A 26,730-nucleotide genomic window follows, 5' to 3' on the forward strand; every position below is an offset into this window, starting at 1 on the left:
TTGTAGAATATTTTTATGTTCATAGAAATATTTACACATGTTTGTGGAAAATAAATGCAGTTGACAGTGAGAGGACGTTTCTTTTTGTGCTGAGTTTACTATATAAAAAACACAATGTCACCTGACCACTTCAAAAATACATGTTTTTGCTGGGAAAAATAAGACATGCCGATTAGAAAAATATATGTTCACAGGGGTCAAGAAAACAGACCTACAGCAAATTGTATCTTCCAACACCTACAAAACACTGACATTGCATACACACTACAACATAAAATAACACTCATATCTAAATCTACAACCCTTCTCCAGCCCCAGTACTTTCTCCACCTGCAAGTCTCTGTGTTTGTAGTCCGTGGAGGCTGGTGCCGATGTCCATGAAGGTGGTTTCTATATGGTAGCAGAGCTACCCAGCTCCCCTGCTGCCCTCATTGGAAGCCTCAGCTTGGACTGACCCCTTCCTGGTACCAACACCTCCCAGGGTTTCTCCTTCAGATACTGCAACCCTAAGGGACAGAGGGGAGGGGGGAAAATTGCGGGAGGGGACAAAGGGAAGGAGGGAGAGGGTATGTATTTGATTTGATTTATTAGGAACCCCGTTAGCTGACACCATTGGCGACAGCTAGTCTTACTGGGGTCCAACATGTAATGAAAAAGAAAAAGGACAAGATCATTTACCATTTAAATACATTAACATGTAGTGTGTGCATCTATCAGTTACACATACAGTTGAAGTCGGTAATGTACATACCCCTTAACCAAATATATTTAAACTCAGATTTTCACAATTCCTGACGTTTAATCAGAGTAAAAATTCCCTGTTTTAGGTCAGTTAGGATCACCACTTTATTTTAAGAATGTGAAATGTCAGAATAATAGTAGAGAGTGATTTCTTTCAGCTTTTATTTCTTTCATCACATTTCCAGTGGGTCAGAAGTTTACATGCACTCAATTAGTATTTGGTAGCATTGCCTTTAAATTGTTTAACTTGGGTCAAATGTTTTGGGTAGCCTTCCACAGTCTTCCCACAATAAGTTGGGTGAATTTTAGTCCATTCCTCCTGACAGAGCTTCTTTTAAAAAAAAAATATATATATATATATATATATATTTATTTCACCTTTATTTGACCAGGTAGGCAAGTTGAGAACAAGTTCTCATTTACATTTGCGACCTGGCCAAGATAAAGCAAAGCAGTTCGACACATACAACGACACAGAGTTAAACATGGAGTAAAACAAACATACAGTCAATAATACAGTAGAAAAATAAGTCTATATACGATGTGAGTAAATAAGGTGAGATAAGGGAGGTAAAGGCAAAAAAAGGCCATGGTGGCAAAGTAAATACAATATAGCAAGTAAAACACTGGAATGGTAGATTTGCAGTGGAAGAATGTGCAAAGTAGAAATAAAAATAATGGGGTGCAAAGGAGCAAAATAAATAAATAAATAAAATAAATACAATAGGGAAAGAGGTAGTTGTTTGGGCTAAATTATAGATGGGCTATGTACAGGTGCAGTAATCTGTGAGCTGCTCTGACAGCTGGTGCTTAAAGCTAGTGAGGGAGATAAGTGTTTCCAGTTTGAGATTTTTGTAGTTCGTTCCAGTCATTGGCAGCAGAGAACTGGAAGGAGAGGCGGCCAAATAAATAATTGGTTTTGGGGGTGACCAGAGAGATATACCTGGTGAGCTGGTATAAATGCATCAGGTTTGTATGTCTCCTTGCTCGCACACGCTTTTTCAGTTCTGCCCACAAATGTTCTATAGGGATTGAGGTCAGGGCTTTGTGATTGCCATTACAATACCTTAACTTTGTTGTCCTTAAGCCATTTTACTACAACTTTGGAAGTATGCTTGGGGTCATTGCCCATTTGCGACCAAACTTCCTGACTGATGTCTTGAGATGTTGCTTCAATATATCCACCTACTTTTCCTCCTCGTGATGCCATCTATTTTGAAGTGCACCAGTCCCTCCTGCAGCAAAGCACCCCCACAACATGATGCTGCCACCCCTGTGCTCCACGGTTGGGATGGTGTTCTTCTGCTTGCAAGCGTCCCCCTTTTTCCTCCAAACATAACAATGGTCATTATGGGCAAACAGTTCTTTTTTTGATTCATCAGACCAGAGGACATTTCTCCAAAAAGGACGATCTTTGTCCCTGTGTGCAGTTGCAAACCGTAGTCTGGCTTTTTATGTCGGTTTTGGAGCAGTGGCTTCTTCCTTGCAGAGCGGACTGTCAGGTTATGTTGATATAGAACTCTCTTTAGTGTGGATATATATACTTTTGAATCTGTTTCCTCCAGCATCTTCACTTTTCGCACCAAAGTACGTTCATCTCTAGGAGACAGAACAAGTCTCCTTCCTGAGTCGTATGACGGCTGCGTGGTCCCATGGTGTTTATACTTGCGTACTATTGTTTGTACAGATGAACGTGGTACCTTCAGGCATTTGGAAATTGCTCCCAAGAATGAACCAGACTTGTGAAGGTCAACAATTTTTTTGCTGAGGTCTTGGCTAATTTATTTTTGTTTTCCCATGATGTCAAGCAAAGAGGCACTGAGTTTGAAGGTTGGCCTTGAAATACATCCACAGGTACACCTCCAATTGACTCAAATGATGTCAATTAACCTATCAGAAGCTTTTAAAGCCATGACATAATTTTCTGGAATTTCACAAGCTGTTTAAAGGCACAGTCAATTTAGTGTATGTAAACTTCTGACCTAATGGATTTGTTATACAGTGAATTATAAGTGAAATAATCTGTCTATAAACAATTGTTGGAAAAATGACATGTGTCATGCACAAAGTAGATGTCCGAACCGACTTGCCAAAACTACAGTTTGTTAACAAGAAATTAGTGGAGTGGTTGAAAAACGAGTTTTAATGACTCCAACCTAAGTGTATGTAAACTTCCGACTTCAACTGTACATGTCTATATATACACACAACAACTAGGTCACATGGTTGTGTCGTGAGGTGTTGCTTTATTTGTTTTTTGAAACAAAGTTTGCTGTCGGTTAACTGACTGGCCTAGTTAAATAAAGGTTCATGCACTAAATAAGACCGGAGTTCCATGCACTCATGGCTCTGTATAATACTGTACATTTCCAAGAATTGGTTCTGGACCTGGGGACTGTGAAAAAAAACCCTCTGGCATGTCTGCTGGGGTAAGTGTATGTGTAAATTATAAAACTTGTAAAAACAGATGACGCAATCGGTATCTACTCAACTGTTAGCCAATATATAATATTTTACATTTATTTAATTTGCCTGCTGCCTTGATACACCTTTAGAAATGACTCTATATGGTTCAGGACATATACTTTCTCCATTGAAGTGCACTTTTTCATTGAACTCCAGAATGGACTGACATTTTGGTGAAATCGACTGCGAATCGATCACGTCACTGATGTAATTACACTAATGAGTAAATCTATGCCAGCATTCCAAAATATCAATCCAGGTCATGGTCTTCGGCTTCTCCAATAATTAGGTCCAACACTACTCAATCAATAACAGGGGAAAGACTGGAGTGAAACATGGCAACTGGAATGAGATGCATAGCACACGAAAACATATTTTTATTGAATCTCACAGACAAAACACAAGTGATGTGCGGGTCAGCTGTTTGTTAACTCACACGCAATGGCTAATAACCCATTCACAACCGCCCGACTGGTTCTAAGGAAATTAAAAGCGGTTCAAACTACCCAACATGTTTTTGATATGATTTCAGTTCAGCTTGGATGCATATTATTTTAAGTGGTTGAAATACTGTCAGATTTTATGATGCTGATTAAGATAGCAGCACCACCTTTACAAACGGCCCCTATTCGTACATGAATTCTCTCATGAGAGCTGAAAGAAAGAAAACATTTCACCACTCCTGTTCTCTAAACAAAATCTATATCTGGTGTATCACTTTACTGCAAGGAAAGCTTAATTCAGCAGGAGTTAATATTAAATTAGGCTACGTGAGAGGTTATAGACTTACGGTCAGTGTCCACATTTCAGTTAGGCTACGTGAGAGGTTATAGACTTACGGTCAGTGTCCACATTTCAGTTAGGCTACGTGAGAGGTTATAGACTTACAGTCAGTGTCCACATTTCAGTTAGGCTACGTGAGAGGTTATAGACTTACAGTCAGTGTCCACATTTCATTTAGGCTACGTGAGAGGTTATAGACTTACAGTCAGTGTCCACATTTCAGTTAGGCTACGTGAGAGGTTATAGACTTACAGTCAGTGTCCAGATTTCAGTTAGACTACGTGAGAGGTTATAGACTTACAGTCAGTGTCCAGATTTCAGTTAGGCTACGTGAGAGGTTATAGACTTACAGTCAGTGTCCACATTTCAGTTAGGCTACGTGAGAGGTTATAGACTTACAGTCAGTGTCCACATTTCAGTTAGGCTACGTGAGAGGTTTTAGACTTACAGTCAGTGTCCAGATTTCAGTTAGGCTACGTGAGAGGTTATAGACTTACAGTCAGTGTCCACATTTCAGTTAGGCTATGTGAGAGGTTATAGACTTACAGTCAGTGTCCAGATTTCAGTTAGGCTACGTGAGAGGTTATAGACTTACAGTCAGTGTCCACATTTCAGTTAGGCTACGTGAGAGGTTATAGACTTACAGTCAGTGTCCACATTTCAGTTAGGCTACGTGAGAGGTTATAGACTTACAGTCAGTGTCCACATTTCAGTTAGGCTACGTGAGAGGTTATAGACTTACAGTCAGTGTCCACATTTCAGTTAGGCTACGTGAGAGGTTATAGACTTACAGTCAGTGTCCAGATTTCAGTTAGGCTACTCTTCCATTTAACCCATCTGAACAGTACAATTCCCTTGATGTGCCATTTTGAAGTCCCTGTCTTGTGCCTGTCAAATTTGTATTGCGCCTCACAATCATCACACATAACATATCCAGCACAGGTATCATCCTCTTTTACCACTTTCCCGAACATTAGGCTACTGTTCTGACCTTCCCTTCGATTTACTTTCAACTCTCCAGTTGCAGGTTCTCTCTTGTTGAATTAATCTCCGACGTTATCCTTTTTGCCCCAGTGGATCGACATTAACTTTTTCAAAAGCATTTGGCAATAAATTTGTCGAGCATACAGTTAGCCCTTAAAACTTAGTCTACGCACCAACGCCAGATAGAAAAATAATGAAGCGTATTGATATGAATGGTACATTTATGGATTTTTAATGCATTGTTTTCTTTTTATTCAATCAGCACACCACCCACCTTCATCCACACAATATTTCATAACACTAAACCCACCCTCCCTGCAAATATAACCACAGGGACTGTGGTTTAAGAGTCAACCCGCGCCTCATAAACACACACAAACTTACTGGCGATGAGCAGGTCGATATCCCTGGCCTTGGTGGCAACAGAGGCACAGACCTGTCCACCTGCACAAGCAGGGCCGCCACGTCATCGTAGAGCGGACGGAAGGCCTGGCAGAACGCCACCAGGCACAGACCTGTCCCACCTGCACAAGCAGGGCCGCCACGTCATCGTAGAGCGGAGGGAAGGTCTGGCAGAACGCCACCAGGCACAGACCTGTCCCACCTGCACAAGCAGGGCCGCCACGTCATCGTAGAGCGGAGGGAAGGCCTGGCAGAACGCCACCAGGCACAGACCTGTCCCACCTGCACAAGCAGGGCCGCCACGTCATCGTAGAGCGGAGGGAAGGTCTGGCAGAACGCCACCAGGCACAGACCTGTCCCACCTGCACAAGCAGGGCCGCCACGTCATCGTAGAGCGGAGGGAAGGTCTGGCAGAACGCCACCAGGCACAGACCTGTCCACCTGCACAAGCAGGGCCGCCACGTCATCGTAGAGCGGAGGGAAGGCCTGGCAGAACGCCACCAGGCACAGACCTGTCCCACCTGCACAAGCAGGGCCGCCACGTCATCGTAGAGCGGAGGGAAGGTCTGGCAGAACGCCACCAGGCACAGACCTGTCCACCTGCACAAGCAGGGCCGCCACGTCATCGTAGAGCGGACGGAAGGCCTGGCAGAACGCCACCAGGCACAGACCTGTCCACCTGCACAAGCAGGGCCGCCACGTCATCGTAGAGCGGACGGAAGGTCTGGCAGAACGCCACCAGGCACAGACCTGTCCACCTGCACAAGCAGGGCCGCCACGTCATCGTAGAGCGGACGGAAGGCCTGGCAGAACGCCACCAGGCACAGACCTGTCCACCTGCACAAGCAGGGCCGCCACGTCATCGTAGAGCGGACGGAAGGCCTGGCAGAACGCCACCAGGCACAGACCTGTCCACCTGCACAAGCAGGGCCGCCACGTCATCGTAGAGCGGACGGAAGGCCTGGCAGAACGCCACCAGGCACAGACCTGTCCACCTGCACAAGCAGGGCCGCCACGTCATCGTAGAGCGGAGGGAAGGTCTGGCAGAACGCCACCAGGCACAGCAGAGTGGGCATGAAAAAGGCAAAAACTTAATGAACAGCAGGGAAGTGAGTACAAAAAGTATATGAGTAATACTGCACTAACAGAGACCCACCAGGAGATGGCAGTGACATATTAAAGTACAGAAAGGGAGGCACAGCAAGTAGGACATGTAGTAAGGGGAGGGAGGGAGTAGGACATGTAGTAAGGGGAGGAAAGGGAGGGAGGGAGTAGGACATGTAGTAAGGGGAGGAAAGGGAGGGAGGGAGGGAGTAGGACATGTAGTAAGGGGGGGAAAGGGAGGGAGGGAGTGAGTAGGACATGTAGTAAGGTGAGGGAGGAAGGGAGCTGTGAGCAGGGTAGCCATGACGCTGACAGCCAGACAGGCCACGCTGAGGGACTTGGGCAGGGTGTACTGGGAACACAGGTAGGACAGCAGCAACAAGTCTCTGAATGTCCTTGAGTGGCCCAGCCAGAGCCTGGACTTGAATCCGATCGAACATCTCTGGAGAGACCTGAAAATAGCTGTGCAGCAACACTCCCCTTCCAACCTGACAGCGCTTGAGAGGATTTGCAGAGAATAATGGGAGAAACTCCCCAAATACAGGTGTGCAAAGCTTGAGTAAAGGGTCTGAATACTTATGTAAATATGATATTTCCATAAATAAATAAAAAACTGTTTTTGCTTCGTCATTATGGGGTATTGTGTGCAGATTGATGAGGGAGAAAAATAATCATTTTTGAATTTGGCTGTAACCTAACAAAACGTGGAAAAAGTCAAGGGGTCTGAATACTTTCCAAAGGCACCGTTAACTAATTTGTGGCCAACATTTTAGAGAAATAAGCTTTCTGTGCGCACAGAACAGTTCTGTGATCTTTAATTTCAGCTCATGAAACATGGGACCAACACTTTACATGTTGCCTTTATATTGTTGTTCAGTAGAAAACCCTGAAAAAGACACAAGGCTAATGTAGCTCAGGGTTGTGGGCTTGGATGCCTGTTTCCTCAGCTGGGGCTGGGCCAGACAGCTCTGGGATGAAGTCCAGGCAGATATGGATGGAGGGAATGCCTACCACAGTCAGAGGTAGTAAAGCTTGAGGGCAAACCTGAGAGAGAAACTGAGAGGAGACAAAAAGAGACAGAAATTCAAGTAAAAAGCAGAACTCTGTGAAGCGAACATCTGTGCCTTGCACTACCTTATAAAGACCTTTGTCTGAAAAACAAAAAAGCAATATTATTGTTTGTTCCTCTTGAGATGCCGTAGCAACCTAGCCGGTACACACTTACTCAAAATAGTCTGAATTCATCCAAAATAAATCAAGAAATCTGTCATTTTAGTCATGCAATTTTACATCTAACTAAGATGTCTGGTGCAATATTTCTCAAGTGAAAAAACTTGCATGAAAACAAGTCATCGCTTGTTGAGTGATAAACACTTCATTGAAGAATCCCGTCCATAGTTCCCACTCCTACTAGGAATAGTACTGTTGACCAAATCACAGACAAAGGGGCGTAGACTTCGGCTGCCCAACTTAGACTTGCCTCAAGAACAAAATGTGTGCTCGAACAGCCGGAAAAAAATAAACAAACAAAAACATCAAAATGTAATCATAATATATGCGCTAAATGTTTGGGAAGCATGCGACAGGCTTTAGTTTTGCCTTTGACTGAGGTTCTTCTGTCTTGTGATGTAAACACACACACAGCAGCAGCTTGTGTGCACAGCATGGATCCAGGCATGCAGGATTACTGTGACAGAGAGGCAGGATTGGGTTGATGAAGTGAAACACATGGCAGCGTCCTACTACTGAGACTGTCTGGGGCTGCTGCAGTCACTGCTGCAGTCATTCAGGCTGCAGTCATTCAGGCTGCAGTCATTCAGGCTGCAGTCACTGCTGCACTCATTCAGGCTGCAGGCAACTGATTCCCCTCTCACCACTCAGGCACAGATCACTGACAACAGCACTTCTGTGGCACACATATGATCTTATGGAAGATACCATTTGGTTATGCTGTTTGCTATGACTAAATGCTGCCTTGACATGTGATCATATAAACATGATCCTTTCAGCTCTCTGAGCCTTATCGACAAAAAGGGCTAGAATTTGAGATTAGAATTTGGCAAGAACATCTCTTCTACGTAGTAGAAGGGTTTACCTAGATGTGCACCAGCTTGGCGATGTTGGGGTCAGCAATGAACATCTGGTACAGCAGACAGCAGATGTGACACTGCACCTCTCGTAGGTCACTGAGTAACCCCTCATCCTCCTCAGCAGGCTCCCAACATCGCACCTGGCCACGGTCCTTAGGGGCCCCTGCTGCTCCTCTGAGGTGGGCAGACACACCTCCAGCAGGATCTGGACTGCTGCACTGTCCTGGAGGCAGAAAGAAGCACAAGATACACACCATGTGGGATTCTACTTACTACTAAAATGACTGACATACTATACACTGTGTGTGTGCACATGTATGAGTGTGTGTATCTGTCCCTATGTGTTACCTGTGCAGCCAGCAGGGCGTTTTTAAGCTCTTCTATGGTGACCTCTGGCTGTCCAGCCTGTCCTAAGCCCAGGTTAGAGAGGGTCAAAGTCTGTGGTCTCCTTTAGGTGGAGGTTGAGGTAGGCCTTGGAGGCCAGCAGGTAGCTGGTCAGCACGTGGAGGACAATGTCCATCAGGGGGGGACACCTGGGGACAAACAGTTTAATTATTCACATGTACAAAAAAAAAAAATTGTGGTGAAATAACACACAATAGATATGTTCAATTTTAGGCATGGGCAATTCCACTATAACAGAGTGATGCGGAGACTCAGATTTTTCAACTCAACAAACAAGGACTCCTTTTAACCATGTCCACGGAAAAATGGACAAAAACACATTCCTTGTCCCTGTGCATAGAGTTGTATGGTTTGTATAATTTTGCAATCATTGGCTTTAGTTTTACATACATTTTGAAAAATCTGAGTCTCAGCATCACTCTTACCGTGGAATTGCCCACTTAGTGAAATTACTCACATATTATATGTATACTTCATTATCTGATTAATGTCAAACATATTCCAGGCTCAGTAAGCATTGTTTTGTCCTGAAAAAAATACCTAAACTAAATACTTGATAACAATTTCCTTTTTAACACTTTTCATTGTACAACATTCTCAAATATAGTGATCTAATGCAAAATAGTAAGCAAAGCAACATGTGCAGTAGGAAAGGAAGTAATACTCCACCTGTAGACTCTCTGGTCACTGCACAGCACGATGAGGGGGTCCAACATCAGGTTCTGAGTGTACCTCTGCTGCCTCAGCATCTTCACTGAGGGCTGCAGCGCATTCACCATCATCACCCACAGCCTGGGTAACACAGGGACAGAATGTTTTGCTATGCTGTGGCCAACTGAACATGACCCAGTTACAACACTCATTCAGGGACAGAAAGCAAGAGCATGTAAAGTCGACAGAAAACGTTTTGAGACACAGTGCAACCTGAACCTGTCCAATAAGAACACTCATTTACATTTTCTATGCATGAAAATAAGAAAGTTTGTTTATTTTGATGTATTATTTAGTTACTACTAGCCATGCCTGTTGCAGATTTATTTTGTGATAATCAAATCCATCCAATTGCTTGCAATATCTTTCAGTTTCCCATTGAAAACTCAAAGGGTGCCATTAAACCAAGGACACATTGTACTTTCACAGAGAATCAGCTGTAACCAACAGTTCTTCTACACCAAGAGTCTTGTCAGTGTTCCCTACTGCAGACTAGCTGACATTAATCAATGGTTCCTCTGAGGCTGACACTCCAACACCACCAATCCCTGCTTCATCACTCCTTCTTCCCTCCGCACCATTCAATACCACCGCAGATGAGTACAGAGGGGAGGGGAAAAAGCGATCCATTAAACCCAAACCCTGTAGAGAACCCTCCCTTTATCCTGTCCTGAGCTGTCCTGGTTACATAGCAGCTTAGCTTGCGGGTATCGATTGGTCTGCCTGCCTGCTCCTGGTGACTGTGGCTCTGTGCTCCTGGGGACAATGGGTCAGTGAGAGTCAATCCCCTTATCACCACCAATGAACACACAGAGGCTGAAGGCCAGAAGAGCTGACCTACCAGTAGCCCTGATTCATTAATGAACTAGGATCACTTCACAGAGAGACTGAAGTCTTATCCCGATGACATTCATTTAGGATGTAAAAAAAATGATGTAATTGACATTTACTCTCAAGAATGGGGCCCATCACTGGTTGTACTATCCATTGAGCCAGCCATTCCCATAACCCTAACTTTATCGTGCTGACCTGATTAGGGTCTGGGGGATGCGCCGGGGGACCCCAGGGCCCAGCAGGAGCCCCATGCTATCCATCAGAGCCTCAGCATAGGGGATCAGGTCTCCAGATGACAGCAGGGTCAGGTGGTCCAGCATCCTCATCAGTCTGGGACCACTGGACAGAACCTTCTGGAAGGCTGGGGAGAGAGGGTGATAAGAGTATTTAGTGGGAGACATGACTGGAATCTTAATACAGTACATTTAGGGTTGGTTTCCCGGACAGAAATCAAACCTAGTCCTTGAATAAAAAGCACTTTCAATGGATTTTATAATCCTGAACTAGGATGTCTCTCTTTCTTTCCACTCCACTGATCTGAAACCAGATAACAGCTTGAAGGTGATATAGCATAGGTCAATGGTGAGGCTTGCTTTCATTTGTCCAGTTAATTCACATCAACATGGATGGAAGGAACAGATGGCATGGGTAGAAAGGAAAGAGAGCTAGTCAACCCCTCACTGTTCTGCAGCGGAGTCATACACTTAAAAAGGTCAACCTCCCTAACAGAGGCTGTTAATATCACCATGATATAAAAGCACTGCTTGCATCCCAGCCTCCACTGAGCAGCATCAAGCCTCAGTTCTGCTGCAGTGTTAGGAGCCCTCCTCTCTTTCTCTGTATTCCTCTTTCTGTGTCTACTGTAATACAGGAGACCGTCACCTCTGGGCCTTCTCCCTCTGTCCCTTCCTCTTTCTCCCTCTCCTCCTTTTCTAAAAACAGCTACTTGTTTCAGTGGCACAACCAGAAAAAAAAACTCCACATTAAGATTATCATTTAGAATTGTATTTTTTACAAAGATCTCTTTTGAATGTTGGATTAGATTGTGTGTAGGTTATTTCCCTCCAAATCAGATGTAGTTTTACAGATGACATTACATTAGGTTAGCAATGCCTTGGAGTTATGCAGGAGTAGTAGGGCTGATTCCGTGACAGGGAGAAAGTGTTTAGTGGCACCCTATGCCCTCCGCATTGGCACCCTATGCCCTACATATTACACTACTAGAACATTTCTATATAGAGAATAGGATGCCATGATGATCCATCAGGGGGCTCCATCTCTATTAGAGGCATGATAATCCTCCAGACACTGAAGCCTTTACTGCAGGGTTACAATACACTGTTCCTTAAAGCCGCCTGAATTTCCTATTCGTGACCCTGTGTTTATCCCACTCACTAATACAGAGTCTATACCACCTCCCCTGTATTGACTCCCAACTACTTTATTATTATTTATTTTTTTACCTTTATTTAACTAGGCAAGTCAGTTAAGAACAAATTCTTATTTTCAATAACGGCCTAGGAACAGTGGGTTAACTGCCTGTTCAGGGGCAGAACGACAGATTGTACCTTGTCAGCTCAGGGATTTGAACTTGCAACCTTTCGGTTACTAGTCCAACACTCTAACCACTAGGCTACCCTGCCGCCCCTACACTCCCAAAGCCCGACTCTGCACAATAGACTCTTTATTGAGCTCTATCTAGGTCTGCACAAACTATCCCTATAAAACCAGATGTAAACTCCCCATTCCCAGAACTGTTTCTCTCCAACCCTAAACCCCTTTCTCCACTTCCTACTCTACGACCCCCCTCCCTACCACACTCCCTCTCCCTCACTCTCTCCAGTCTCACCGTTGTGGAGTATCTACAAGTGTTAGAGGTGAGCAGCATCCTCCGAAACAGAGGCAGGGTTCCTGTCACCACCACCTCACACACCCAGTCCTCCACCATACACAGGTGGGAGTAGTTGGTGGCCAGCAGACGCAGCAAGGCCAAGTGGAGGCCTGGGGGAGAGGAGTTAAGACATGTCACATTAAAACAAGCAAAGGAAAAAGAATGCTGACCCTAAAGGTTAATACAAGTTGGTTTGAATATTGTCCTGCAAAATAATACACAGTGTTACAAATTGGCAGGTAAGAACAGCTTGCATTAGGTTGATAGTAGCCTACACTAAACACTGGCTACCTGGCAAAAGGGTGAGTACCTGAACTTCCCGGAGGCCCTAAAGAGAAAGTGTTGTAGGTTAATCAGTAGGCTGACTAGCTGCTTTCATAACATTAACACATATATCAGGTAAGAAAATATCTAACAAATTTCACTTTACAGTTAAAGTTATAAATTATACAGTTGATGATCTGGGTGCTGAGTAAGGCTTTAATTTGACCCAGTATCTGAGCAAAGGAGGCGTGAAATATGACGAGATCTCCTCTCCGCCCAGAAAGCTACCATTCAAGCTGCATGCAACTATTGTCATTTACTGCCGTTAAACCCAGCATGTACTTAAACAAAAGGTGCCTCGTCTGGTCAAAAATGCTACATTTATCTTTTTTTGGTTGCTTGTATTAGAATTTTTTTTACCTTTCTTGGACGTACATACTGTGTGAAACGGCAGTAAATTATAATAGTTGCAGCCAGGCCAGGCATATTTGGTGAGTAACAAAAGTAATTTGACAATATAACACTTGCAGAGCTAGTGAATGGTAGCGTGAATGGTAGCTTTTTGGGCAGAAAGGAGATCTCTGTCATGCTGGTGAATGAGGACCCAAAAGCGACTTGGCGAAAACAGAGTATTTAATCCAGAATAAACTTTACAAAACAAAAAGCATAATACTACACGTAAAGACGAGAACAGACTGGAGACTTGATCGAGAACTGCAGGTTGCCTCGGGAAGGCACTTGAACCTAGCAGACTCAGACACCTGCTCACCACGCAGCATCTGAGGGAAACACGACACGACAGGGCAAAACATAGACACAGCACGGTGAATTATAAATGAGGATCCGACAGGGCAGGTACGGGAAACAAGGAGAGAAATAGGGACTCTAATCAGGGAAAAGGATCGGGAACAGGTGTGGGAAGACTAAATGATGATTAGGGGAATAGGAACAGCTGGGAGCAGGAACGGAACGATATAGAGAAGAGAGAGCGAGAGAGTGAGAGAGGGAGGGGGAGAGAGAGGGATAGAAAGAGGGAAAGAACCTAATAAGACCAGCAGAGGGAAATGAATAGAATGGGAAGCACAGGGACAAGACATGATAATAAATGACAAAACATGACAGTACCCCCACTCACCGAGCGCCTCCTGGCGCACTCGAGGAGGAATCCTGGCGGCAACGGAGGAAATCATCAATGAGTGAACGGTCCAGCACGTCCCGAGACGGAACCCAACTCCTCTCCTCAGGACCGTAACCCTCCCAATCCACTAAGTATTGGTGACCCCGTCCCGAGAACGCATGTCCATGATCTTATGTACCTTGTAAATAGGTGCGCTCTCGACAAGGACGGGAGGGGGAGGGAAGACGAACGGGGGTGCGAAGAAAGGGCTTAACACAGGAGACATGGAAGACAGGATGGACGCGACGAAGATGTCGCGGAAGAAGCAGTCGCACAGCGACAGGATTGACGACCTGGGAGACACGGAACGGACCAATGAACCGCGGAGTCAACTTACGAGAAGCTGTCGTAAGAGGAAGGTTGCGAGTGGAAAGCCACACTCTCTGGCCGCAACAATACCTAGGACTCTTAATCCTGCGTTTATTGGCGGCTCTCACAGTCTGTGCCCTGTAGCGGCAAAGTGCAGACCTCACCCTCCTCCAGGTGCGCTCACAACGTTGGACAAACGCTTGAGCGGAGGGAACGCTGGACTCGGCAAGCTGGGAAGAGAATAGAGGAGGCTGGTAACCCAGACTACTCTGAAACGGAGATAACCCGGTAGCAGACGAAGGAAGCGAGTTGTGAGCGTATTCTGCCCAGGGGAGCTGTTCTGCCCAAGACGCAGGGTTTCTGAAAGAAAGGCTGCGTAGTATGCGACCAATCGTCTGATTGGCCCTCTCTGCTTGACCGTTAGACTGGGGATGAAACCCGGAAGAGAGACTGACGGACGCACCAATCAAACGACAGAACTCCCTCCAAAATTGTGACGTGAATTGCGGGCCTCTGTCTGAAACGGCGTCTAACGGGAGGCCATGAATTCTGAACACATTCTCGATAATGATTTGTGCCGTCTCCTTAGCGGAAGGAAGTTTAGCGAGGGGAATGAAATGTGCCGCCTTAGAGAACCTATCGACAACCGTAAGAATCACAGTCTTCCCCGCAGACAAAGGCAGACCGGTAATGAAGTCTAGGGCGATGTGAGACCATGGTCGAGAAGGAATGGGGAGCGGTCTGAGACGACCGGCAGGAGGAGAGTTACCCGACTTAGTCTGCGCGCAGTCCGAACAAGCAGCCACGAAACGGCGCGTGTCACGCTCCTGAGTCGGCCACCAAAATCGCTGGCGAATAGACGCAAGAGTGCCTCGAACACCGGGATGACCAGCTAACTTGGCAGAGTGAGCCCACTGAAGAACAGCCAGACGAGTGGAAACAGGAACGAAAAGGAGGTTACTAGGACAAGCGCGCGGCGACGCAGTGTGCGTGAGTGCTTGCTTAACCTGTCTTTCAATTCCCCAGACTGTCAACCCGACAACACGCCCATAAGGAAGAATCCCCTCGGGATCAGTAGAAGCCACAGAAGAACTAAACAGACGGGATAAGGCATCAGGCTTGGTGTTCTTGCTACCCGGACGGTAAGAAATCACAAACTCGAAACGAGCGAAAAACAACGCCCAACGAGCTTGACGGGCATTAAGTCGTTTGGCAGAACGGATGTACTCAAGGTTCTTATGGTCTGTCCAAACGACAAAAGGAACGGTCGCCCCCTCCAACCACTGTCGCCATTCGCCTAGGGCTAAGCGGATGGCGAGCAGTTCACGGTTACCCACATCATAGTTGCGCTCAGATGGCGACAGGCAATGAGAAAAATAAGCGCAAGGATGAACCTTATCGTCAGACTGGAAGCGCTGGGATAGAATGGCTCCCACGCCTACCTCTGAAGCGTCAACCTCGACAATGAATTGTCTAGTGACGTCAGGAGTAACGAGGATAGGAGCGGACGTAAAACGTTCTTTTAGAAGATCAAAAGCTCCCTGGGCGGAACCGGACCACTTAAAACACGTCTTGACAGAAGTAAGAGCTGTGAGAGGGGCAGCAACTTGACCGAAATTACGAATGAAACGCCGATAGAAATTAGCGAAACCTAAAAAGCGCTGCAACTCGACACGTGACCTTGGAACGGGCCAATCACTGACAGCTTGGACCTTAGCGGAATCCATCTGAATGCCTTCAGCGGAAATAACGGAACCGAGAAAAGTAACGGAGGAGACATGAAAAGAACACTTCTCAGCCTTTACGTAGAGACAATTCTCTAAAAGGCGCTGTAGAACACGTCGAACGTGCTGAACATGAATCTCGAGTGACGGTGAAAAAATCAGGATATCGTCAAGATAGACAAAAACAAAGATGTTCAGCATGTCTCTCAGAACATCATTAACTAATGCCTGAAAAACAGCTGGCGCATTGGCGAGACCAAACGGCAGAACCCGGTACTCAAAATGCCCTAACGGAGTGTTAAACGCCGTTTTCCACTCGTCCCCCTCTCTGATGCGCACGAGATGGTAAGCGTTACGAAGGTCCAACTTAGTAAAGCACCTGGCTCCCTGCAGAATCTCGAAGGCTGATGACATAAGGGGAAGCGGATAACGATTCTTAACCGTTATGTCATTCAGCCCTCGATAATCCACGCAGGGGCGCAGAGTACCGTCCTTCTTCTTAACAAAAAAGAACCCCGCCCCGGCCGGAGAGGAAGAAGGCACTATGGTACCGGCGTCAAGAGACACAGATAAATAATCCTCGAGAGCCTTACGTTCGGGAGCCGACAGAGAGTATAGTCTACCCCGAGGAGGAGTGGTCCCCGGAAGGAGATCAATACTACAATCATACGACCGGTGAGGAGGAAGGGAGTTGGCTCGGGACCGACTGAAGACCGTGCGCAGATCATGATATTCCTCCGGCACTCCTGTCAAATCGCCAGGTTCCTCCTGAGAAGTGGGGACAGAAGAAATGGGAGGGATGGCAGACATTAAGCACTTCACATGACAAGATACGTTCCAGGATAGGATAGAATTACAAGACCAATTAATAGAAGGATTATGACATACTAGCCAGGGATGACCCAAAACAACAGGTGTGAAAGGTGAACGAAAAATCAAAAAAGAAATAGTCTCACTGTGGTTACCAGATACTGTGAGAGTTAAAGGTAGTGTCTCAAATTTGATACTGGGAAGATGACTACCATCTAAGGCAAACATGGGCGTAGGCTTGTCTAACTGTCTGAAAGGAATGTTATGTTTCCGAACCCATGCTTCGTCCATGAAACAACCCTCAGCCCCAGAGTCAATCAAGGCACTGCATGTAGCACCCGAACCGGTCCAGCGTAGATGGACCGACATAGTAGTACAAGATCTAGATGAAGAGACCTGAGTAGTAGCGCTCACCAGTAGCCCTCCGCTTACTGATGGGCTCTGGCCTCTTACTGGACATGAATTAACAAAATGTCCATCAAATCCGCAATAGAGGCACAGGCGGTTGGTGATCCTCCGTTCCCTCTCCTTAGTCGAGATGCGAATCCCTCCCAGCTGCATGGGCTCAGTCTCAGAGCCAGAGGAGGGAGATGGTTGCGATGCGGAGCAGGGAAACACCGTTGATGCGAGCTCTCTTCCACGAGCCTGGTGACGAAGATCTGCCCGTCGTTCTATGCGGATGGCGAGAGCAATCAAAGAGTCCACACTGGAAGGAACCTCCCGAGAGAGAATCTCATCTTTGACCACTGTGTGGAGTCCCTCCAGAAAACGAGCGAGCAGCGCCGGCTCGTTCCAGTCACTAGAGGCAGCAAGAGTACGAAACTCTATAGAGTAATCCGTTATGGATCGATCACCTTGGCATAGGGAAGCCAGGACCCTAGAAGCCTCCCCACCAAAAACTGAACGGTCAAAAACCCGAATCATCTCCTCTTTAAAGTTCTGGTAATTGTTAGAACAATCAGCCCTTGCCTCCCAGATAGCTGTGCCCCACTCTCGGGCCCGGCCAGTAAGGAGTGAAATGACGTAAGCAACCCGAGCTCTCTCTCTAGAGTATGTGTTGGGTTGGAGAGAGAACACAATCTCACACTGGGTGAGAAAGGAGCGGCACTCAGTGGGCTGCCCGGAGTAGCAAGGTGGGTTATTAACCCTAGGTTCTGGAGGCTCGGCAGGCCAGGAAGTAACAGGTGGCACGAGACGAAGACTCTGGAACTGTCCAGAGAGGTCGGAAACCTGAGCGGCCAGGTTCTCCACGGCATGGCGAGCAGCAGACAATTCCTGCTCGTGTCTGCCGAGCATGGCTCCTTGGATCTCGACGGCAGTGTTACGAGCGTCTGTAGTCGCTGGGTCCATTCCTCGGTCGGATCCTTCTGTCATGCTGGTGAATGAGGACCCAAAAGCGACTTGGCGAAAACAGAGTATTTAATCCAGAATAAACTTTACAAAACAAAAAGCATAATACTACACGTAAAGACGAGAACAGACTGGAGACTTGATCGAGAACTGCAGGTTGCCTCGGGAAGGCACTTGAACCTAGCAGACTCAGACACCTGCTCACCACGCAGCATCTGAGGGAAACACGACACGACAGGGCAAAACATAGACACAGCACGGTGAATTATAAATGAGGATCCGACAGGGCAGGTACGGGAAACAAGGAGAGAAATAGGGACTCTAATCAGGGAAAAGGATCGGGAACAGGTGTGGGAAGACTAAATGATGATTAGGGGAATAGGAACAGCTGGGAGCAGGAACGGAACGATAGAGAGAAGAGAGAGCGAGAGAGTGAGAGAGGGAGGGGGAGAGAGAGGGATAGAAAGAGGGAAAGAACCTAATAAGACCAGCAGAGGGAAACGAATAGAATGGGAAGCACAGGGACAAGACATGATAATAAATGACAAAACATGACAATCTCGTCATATTTGTCATTTCATTCATCACCTTTGCCCAGATACTGGTTCATCTTTAAAATATGACGATTAACAATATGTACATTCAAACATTTAAGTCATTCAAAGACGCGCTAACCTCTTCTTACTGTAATAAATACTTAGGGATACCCTGTACATTTGCTGTACTTAACCCCAGCTCCTGTTGCAGGCCCTGGGCCTGGGTGATTAGGTATTTGATGAGGATCTGGTCCATGAGTGTTGAAGAGTACGACTTGGGCTTCCTCTGCAACAGAGCTGAGGTGAGAGGAAGGAGAGGAGAGGTTAATTTGGCCCTGCTGTCCATTTAAAAACACCCAGTGTGAGTGCTTCCAGAGTGGGGTGATTCATCACTGACATGGCTTCATTAACACACCGCTGATGGGAATCCTTATTTCTGCTTGGAGGGTGTACTCGGCACTTAGATCAACACAACAATTAAGAGGAAAGCAGAGCATATTATTAAACGAACACTGATGTAAATGATGACTAACGAAAGGTGGGAAGACCTCTTATCATCCAAGAAATACTGATTCTGTTAAGTGTAGTAGGTAACACTAGGGATGTGGAAAATATTACATTTTGTCAGTTATTGTCATGCGAAAGACTGCCGGTCTCACGGTAATTGATCGTTAACATGAACACTTCCAGGCCTCCACACATACAATCCACATACAAGCTGCTGATATGCGCTGTGGTGGTTAATTCATTTACTATCAAATGAGGAGACAAACTTATCACACAAGACAGAGTTATACTTAAACTAAATCTTTATTCACTTATTAATAAGGGAGCAGGTCAATACAACACACATATATAAAAGTGAATCGATTGAGTGCTCTGCGCTGCGATAACGATGGCTGGTCGACGAATCACTCTCAGATTATTTTTTTGATAGCCCCGAGACAAATAATTACAACCCTTTTTTATAGGGTTTTTACATCCTCCTGAATGTTCATGACAAACAACAGATGTATGGAATGGGTAACAAGGTTAAGATTTGTATGAAAGATACTAATAATTAACAGACAGTATCTGCTTTAAAAACTGTTCTCATTGTGTATAAAACAGGGTTTGGCCACGAGCCATCTCTCCCTGGTACCTTATAGAACAGAAACATTAACTCATGCTATGGAATGTGGTCTTGTACTGGGAGCTAGATTTAATTATTTCCCTATACTTTCCATTGTAAGAGTATGGGCTCTCAACCAAACAAAAACATTCCGGTTGGTTTATCTTTGGATTTTCTCCTACCATATATGTTGTGTTATAGTCTCCTACGTTATGTAAACATTTCTACAAACTTAAAAGTGTCTTCTTTCCAATGGTACCAATTATATGCATATCCTGGCTTCTGGGCCTGAGTAACAGGCAGTTTACTTTGGGCACGTCAGTCAGGCGGAAATTGATAAAAAAAGGACCCTAGCCTGAAGAAGTTTTAACAGCTTCTTTAACACCTAGTTTCTACCTTCTTAACAGCACTATCAACAAGGCAGGACCTACAGGCCCTAGTTTCTACCTTCTTAACAACACTATCAACAAGGCAGGACCTACAAGCCCTAGTTTCTACCTTCTTAACAGCACTATCAACAGGGCAGGACCTACAGGCCCTAGTTTCTACCTTCTTAACAGCACTATCAACAAGGCAGGACCTACAGGCCCTAGTTTCTACCTTCTTAACAACACTATCAACAAGGCAGCACCTACAGGCCCTAGTTTCTACCTTCTTAACAACACTATCAACAAGGCAGCACCTACAGGCCCTAGTTTCTACCTTCTTAACAACACTATCAACAAGGCAGGACCTACAGGCCCTAGTTTCTACCTTCTTAACAACACTATCAACAAGGCAGGACCTACAGGCCCTAGTTTCTACCTTCTTAACAGCACTATCAACAAGGCAGGACCTACAGGCCCTAGTTTCTACCTTCTTAACAGCACTATCAACAGGGCAGGACCTACAGGCCCTAGTTTCTACCTTCTTAACAGCACTATCAACAGGGCAGGACCTACAGGCCCTAGTTTCTACCTTCTTAACAGCACTATCAACAGGGCAGGACCTACAGGCCCTAGTTGTGTCGCACCTGGACTATTGTTCAGTCGTGTGGTCAGGAACCACAAAAAGGGACTTAGGAAAATGTCTAATGGCACATAACAGGGCAGCACGGCTGGCCCTTGCATGTACACAGAGTGCTAAACATTAATAATATGCATGTCAATCTCTCCTGGCTCAAAGTGGAGGAGAGATTGACTTCATCACTACTTGTATTTGTGAGAGGTATTGACATGTTGACGAGATGTTGACGAGCTGTCAGAATGACTAGCACACAGCTTGGACACCCGTCCATACCCCACAAGACATGCCAGCAGAGGTCTCTTCACAGTCCCCAAGTCCAGAAGAGTCGGGAAGCACACAGTACTACATAGAGCCATGACTACATTCCACATCAAGTAAATGATGCAAGCAGTAAAAATGGTATTTAAATAACTGCTAAAAATACATCTTATGGAACAGCGGGGACTGTGAAGCAACTCAAACATAGGTTCAGACACATGCATACACACAATAACATACACATGGATTTAGTACTGTAGATGTGTGTTAGTGATGAATTAGGGGCTTGAGGGCACACAATGTGTTGTAAAATCTGTGAATGTATTGTAATGTTTTTAAAATTGTGTAAACTGCCTTAATTTAGCTGGACCCCAGGAAGAGAATAGGGATCCATAATAAATATAAATATATCTTAAATCAGTTTTAATGTTTTCTGCCGTGTGTAATATGCGGTAGGCAATGTAATGTATAACCGCACAATAATAATTTTAATTCAGTTTTGTTTTTTCAGGCTTGGGCTCATATATAGGCCTAAGCGTATACAGAAGCTCTAATATGTGTGTGGGTGCTTTGAATGAATCATCTTCACCTTAGAAAGCACGGTCCATTTCATTGTTTGAAACAGGCTTTGAAACAACATCCACAATGACCATGTTTCCACTCATTTACATTTACATTTACATTTAAGTCATTTAGCAGACGCTCTTATCCAGAGCGACTTACAAATTGGTGCATTCACCTTATGACATCCAGTGGAACAGTCACTTTACAATAGTGCATTTAAATCTTAAGGGGGGGGGGTGAGAGGGATTACTTATCCTATCCTAGGTATTCCTTAAAGAGGTGGGGTTTCAGGTGTCTCCGGAAGGTGGTGATTGACTCCGCTGTCCTGGCGTCGTGAGGGAGTTTGTTCCACCATTGGGGGGCCAGGGCAGCGAACAGTTTTGACTGGGCTGAGCGGGAGCTGTACTTCCTCAGTGGTAGGGAGGCGAGCAGGCCAGAGGTGGATGAACGCAGTGCCCTTGTTTGGGTATAAGGCCTGATCAGAGCCTGGAGGTACTGAGGTGCCGTTCCCCTCACAGCTCCGTAGGCAAGCACCATGGTCTTGTAGTGGATGCGAGCTTCAACTGGAAGCCAGTGGAGAGAACGGAGGAGCGGGGTGACGTGAGAGAACTTGGGAAGGTTGAACACCAGACGGGCTGCGGCGTTCTGGATGAGTTGAAGGGGTTTAATGGCACAGGCAGGGAGCCCAGCCAACAGCGAGTTGCAGTAATCCAGACGGGAGATGACAAGTGCCTGGATTAGGACCTGCGCCGCTTCCTGTGTGAGGCAGGGTCTGTCATGTTTGTCATTTATTATCATGTCTTGTCCCTGTGCTCCCCATTCTATTCGTTTCCCTCTGCTGGTCTTATTAGGTTCTTTCCCTCTTTCTATCTCTCTCTCTCCCCCTCCCTCTCTCACTCTCTCGCTCTCTCTTCTCTCTATCGTTCCGTTCCTGCTCCCAGCTGTTCCTATTCCCCTAATCATCATTTAGTCTTCCCACACCTGTTCCCGATCCTTTCCCCTGATTAGAGTCCCTATTTCTTCCTTTGTGTTCCGTTCCTGTCCTGTCGGTTCCTTGTTTAGAATTCACCGTGCTGTGATTGTGTATCGCCCTGTCCTGTCGTGTTTTTGCCTTCATCAGATGCTGCGTGTGAGCAGGTGTCTCTGTCAGCTACGGCCTGCGCCTACCCGAAGCGACCTGCAGTCTGTGGCCGCTTCTCCTGTTATTCCCCTCTACAGACTAGAGGATTTCTGTTATTCCCTGTTTGGACATTTCCTGTTAAGGATTCAGGATTTGTCGTTTTCTGTTTGGACTTGAATAAACTCTGTTTCTGTTAAGTCGCTTTTGGGTCCTCTTTCACCTGCATGACAGAAGGAACCGACCAAGGAATGGACCCAGCGACTTCAGACGCTCGTTACACTGCCGTCAAGATCCAAGGAGCCATGCTCGGCAGACACGAGCAGGAATTGTCTGCTGCTCGCCATGCCGTGGAGAACCTGGCCGCTCAGGTTTCCGACCTCTCTGGACAGTTCCAGAGTCTACGTCTCGTGCCACCTGTTACTTCCTGGCCTGCCGAGCCTCCAGAACCTAGGGTTAATAACCCACCTTGCTACTCCGGGCAGCCCACTGAGTGCCGCTCCTTTCTCACGCAGTGTGAGATTGTGTTCTCTCTCCAACCCAACACATACTCTAGAGAGAGAGCTCGGGTTGCTTACGTCATTTCACTCCTTACTGGCCGGGCTCGAGAATGGGGCACAGCTATCTGGGAGGCAAGGGCTGATTGCTCTAACAAGTTCCAGAACTTTAAAGAGGAGATGATTCGGGTTTTTGACCGTTCAGTTTTTGGTAGGGAGGCTTCTAGGGCCCTGGCTTCCTTATGCCAAGGTGAACGGTCCATAACGGATTATTCTATTGAGTTTCGCACTCTTGCTGCCTCTAGTGAGTGGAACGAGCCGGCGCTGCTCGCTCGTTTTCTGGAGGGACTCCACGCAGTGGTTAAGGATGAGATTCTCTCCCGGGAGGTTCCTTCAGATGTGGACTCTTTGATTGCTCTCGCCATCCGCATAGAACGACGGGTAGATCTTCGTCACCGGGCTCGTGGAAGAGAGCTCGCATCAACGGTGTTTCCCTGCTCCGCATCGCAACCATCTCCCTCCTCTGGCTTTGAGACTGAGCCCATGCAGCTGGGAGGGATTCGCATCTCGACTAAGGAGAGGGAACGGAGGATCACCAACCGCCTGTGCCTCTATTGCGGAGTTGCTGGACATTTTGTTAATTCATGTCCAGTAAGAGGCCAGAGCCCATCAGTAAGCGGAGGGCTACTGGTGAGCGCTACTACTCAGGTCTCTTCTTCTAGATCTTGTACTACTATGTCGGTCCATATACGCTGGACCGGTTCGGGTGCTACATGCAGTGCCTTGATTGACTCTGGGGCTGAGGGTTGTTTCATGGACGAAGCATGGGTTCGGAAACATAACATTCCTTTCAGACCGTTAGACAAGCCTACGCCCATGTTTGCCTTAGATGGTAGTCATCTTCCCAGTATCAAATTTGAGACACTACCTTTAACTCTCACAGTATCTGGTAACCACAGTGAGACTATTTCTTTTTTGATTTTCCGTTCACCGTTTACACCTGTTGTTTTGGGTCATCCCTGGCTAGTATGTCATAATCCTTCTATTAATTGGTCTAGTAATTCTATCCTATCCTGGAACGTTTCTTGTCATGTGAAGTGTTTAATGTCTGCCATCCCTCCCGTTTCTTCTGTCCCTACTTCTCAGGAGGAACCTGGCGATTTGACAGGAGTGCCGGAGGAATATCATGATCTGCGCACGGTCTTCAGTCGGTCCCGAGCCAACTCCCTTCCTCCTCACCGGTCGTATGATTGTAGTATTGATCTCCTTCCGGGGACCACTCCTCCTCGAGGTAGACTATACTCTCTGTCGGCTCCCGAACGTAAGGCTCTCGAGGATTATTTGTCTGTGTCTCTTGACGCCGGTACCATAGTGCCTTCTTCTTCTCCGGCCGGGGCGGGGTTCTTTTTGTTAAGAAGAAGGACGGTACTCTGCGCCCCTGCGTGGATTATCGAGGGCTGAATGACATAACGGTTAAGAATCGTTATCCGCTTCCCCTTATGTCATCAGCCTTCGAGATTCTGCAGGGAGCCAGGTGCTTTACTAAGTTGGACCTTCGTAACGCTTACCATCTCGTGCGCATCAGAGAGGGGGACGAGTGGAAAACGGCGTTTAACACTCCGTTAGGGCATTTTGAGTACCGGGTTCTGCCGTTCGGTCTCGCCAATGCGCCAGCTGTTTTTCAGGCATTAGTTAATGATGTTCTGAGAGACATGCTGAACATCTTTGTTTTTGTCTATCTTGACGATATCCTGATTTTTTCTCCGTCACTCGAGATTCATGTTCAGCACGTTCGACGTGTTCTACAGCGCCTTTTAGAGAATTGTCTCTACGTAAAGGCTGAGAAGTGCTCTTTTCATGTCTCCTCCGTTACTTTTCTCGGTTCCGTTATTTCCGCTGAAGGCATTCAGATGGATTCCGCTAAGGTCCAAGCTGTCAGTGATTGGCCCGTTCCAAGGTCACGTGTCGAGTTGCAGCGCTTTTTAGGTTTCGCTAATTTCTATCGGCGTTTCATTCGTAATTTCGGTCAAGTTGCTGCCCCTCTCACAGCTCTTACTTCTGTCAAGACGTGTTTTAAGTGGTCCGGTTCCGCCCAGGGAGCTTTTGATCTTCTAAAGGAACGTTTTACGTCCGCTCCTATCCTCGTTACTCCTGACGTCACTAGACAATTCATTGTCGAGGTTGACGCTTCAGAGGTAGGCGTGGGAGCCATTCTATCCCAGCGCTTCCAGTCTGACGATAAGGTTCATCCTTGCGCTTATTTTTCTCATCGCCTGTCGCCATCTGAGCGCAACTATGATGTGGGTAACCGTGAACTGCTCGCCATCCGCTTAGCCCTAGGCGAATGGCGACAGTGGTTGGAGGGGGCGACCGTTCCTTTTGTCGTTTGGACAGACCATAAGAACCTTGAGTACATCCGTTCTGCCAAACGACTTAATGCCCGTCAAGCTCGTTGGGCGTTGTTTTTCGCTCGTTTCGAGTTCGTAATTTCTTACCGTCCGGGTAGCAAGAACACCAAGCCTGATGCCTTATCCCGTCTGTTTAGTTCTTCTGTGGCTTCTACTGATCCCGAGGGGATTCTTCCTTATGGGCGTGTTGTCGGGTTAACAGTCTGGGGAATTGAAAGACAGGTTAAGCAAGCACTCACGCACACTGCGTCGCCGCGCGCTTGTCCTAGTAACCTCCTTTTCGTTCCTGTTTCCACTCGTCTGGCTGTTCTTCAGTGGGCTCACTCTGCCAAGTTAGCTGGTCATCCCGGTGTTCGAGGCACTCTTGCGTCTATTCGCCAGCGCTTTTGGTGGCCGACTCAGGAGCGTGACACGCGCCGTTTCGTGGCTGCTTGTTCGGACTGCGCGCAGACTAAGTCGGGTAACTCTCCTCCTGCCGGTCGTCTCAGACCGCTCCCCATTCCTTCTCGACCATGGTCTCACATCGCCTTAGACTTCATTACCGGTCTGCCTTTGTCTGCGGGGAAGACTGTGAGAGCCGCCAATAAACGCAGGATTAAGAGTCCAAGGTATTGTTGCGGCCAGAGAGTGTGGCTTTCCACTCGCAACCTTCCTCTTACGACAGCTTCTCGTAAGTTGACTCCGCGGTTCATTGGTCCGTTCCGTGTCTCCCAGGTCGTCAATCCTGTCGCTGTGCGACTGCTTCTTCCGCGACATCTTCGTCGCGTCCATCCTGTCTTCCATGTCTCCTGTGTTAAGCCCTTTCTTCGCACCCCCGTTCGTCTTCCCTCCCCCCCTCCCGTCCTTGTCGAGAGCGCACCTATTTACAAGGTACATAAGATCATGGACATGCGTTCTCGGGGACGGGGTCACCAATACTTAGTGGATTGGGAGGGTTACGGTCCTGAGGAGAGGAGTTGGGTTCCGTCTCGGGACGTGCTGGACCGTTCACTCATCGATGATTTCCTCCGTTGCCGCCAGGATTCCTCCTCGAGTGCGCCAGGAGGCGCTCGGTGAGTGGGGGGTACTGTCATGTTTGTCATTTATTATCATGTCTTGTCCCTGTGCTCCCCATTCTATTCGTTTCCCTCTGCTGGTCTTATTAGGTTCTTTCCCTCTTTCTATCTCTCTCTCTCCCCCTCCCTCTCTC

General features: G+C 46.7%; 1 pseudogene; it reads right to left on the reverse strand.

Moving 5' to 3' along the window:
- Positions 1-390: 390 nt before the first annotated feature.
- LOC123990701 overlaps positions 391-26,730 on the reverse strand; it is a 52,574-nt pseudogene continuing 26,234 nt past the window's right edge.

Source organism: Oncorhynchus gorbuscha, linkage group LG02 (genome assembly GCF_021184085.1).
Source record: "Oncorhynchus gorbuscha isolate QuinsamMale2020 ecotype Even-year linkage group LG02, OgorEven_v1.0, whole genome shotgun sequence".
In the NCBI taxonomy this organism is placed as follows: domain Eukaryota; kingdom Metazoa; phylum Chordata; class Actinopteri; order Salmoniformes; family Salmonidae; genus Oncorhynchus; species Oncorhynchus gorbuscha.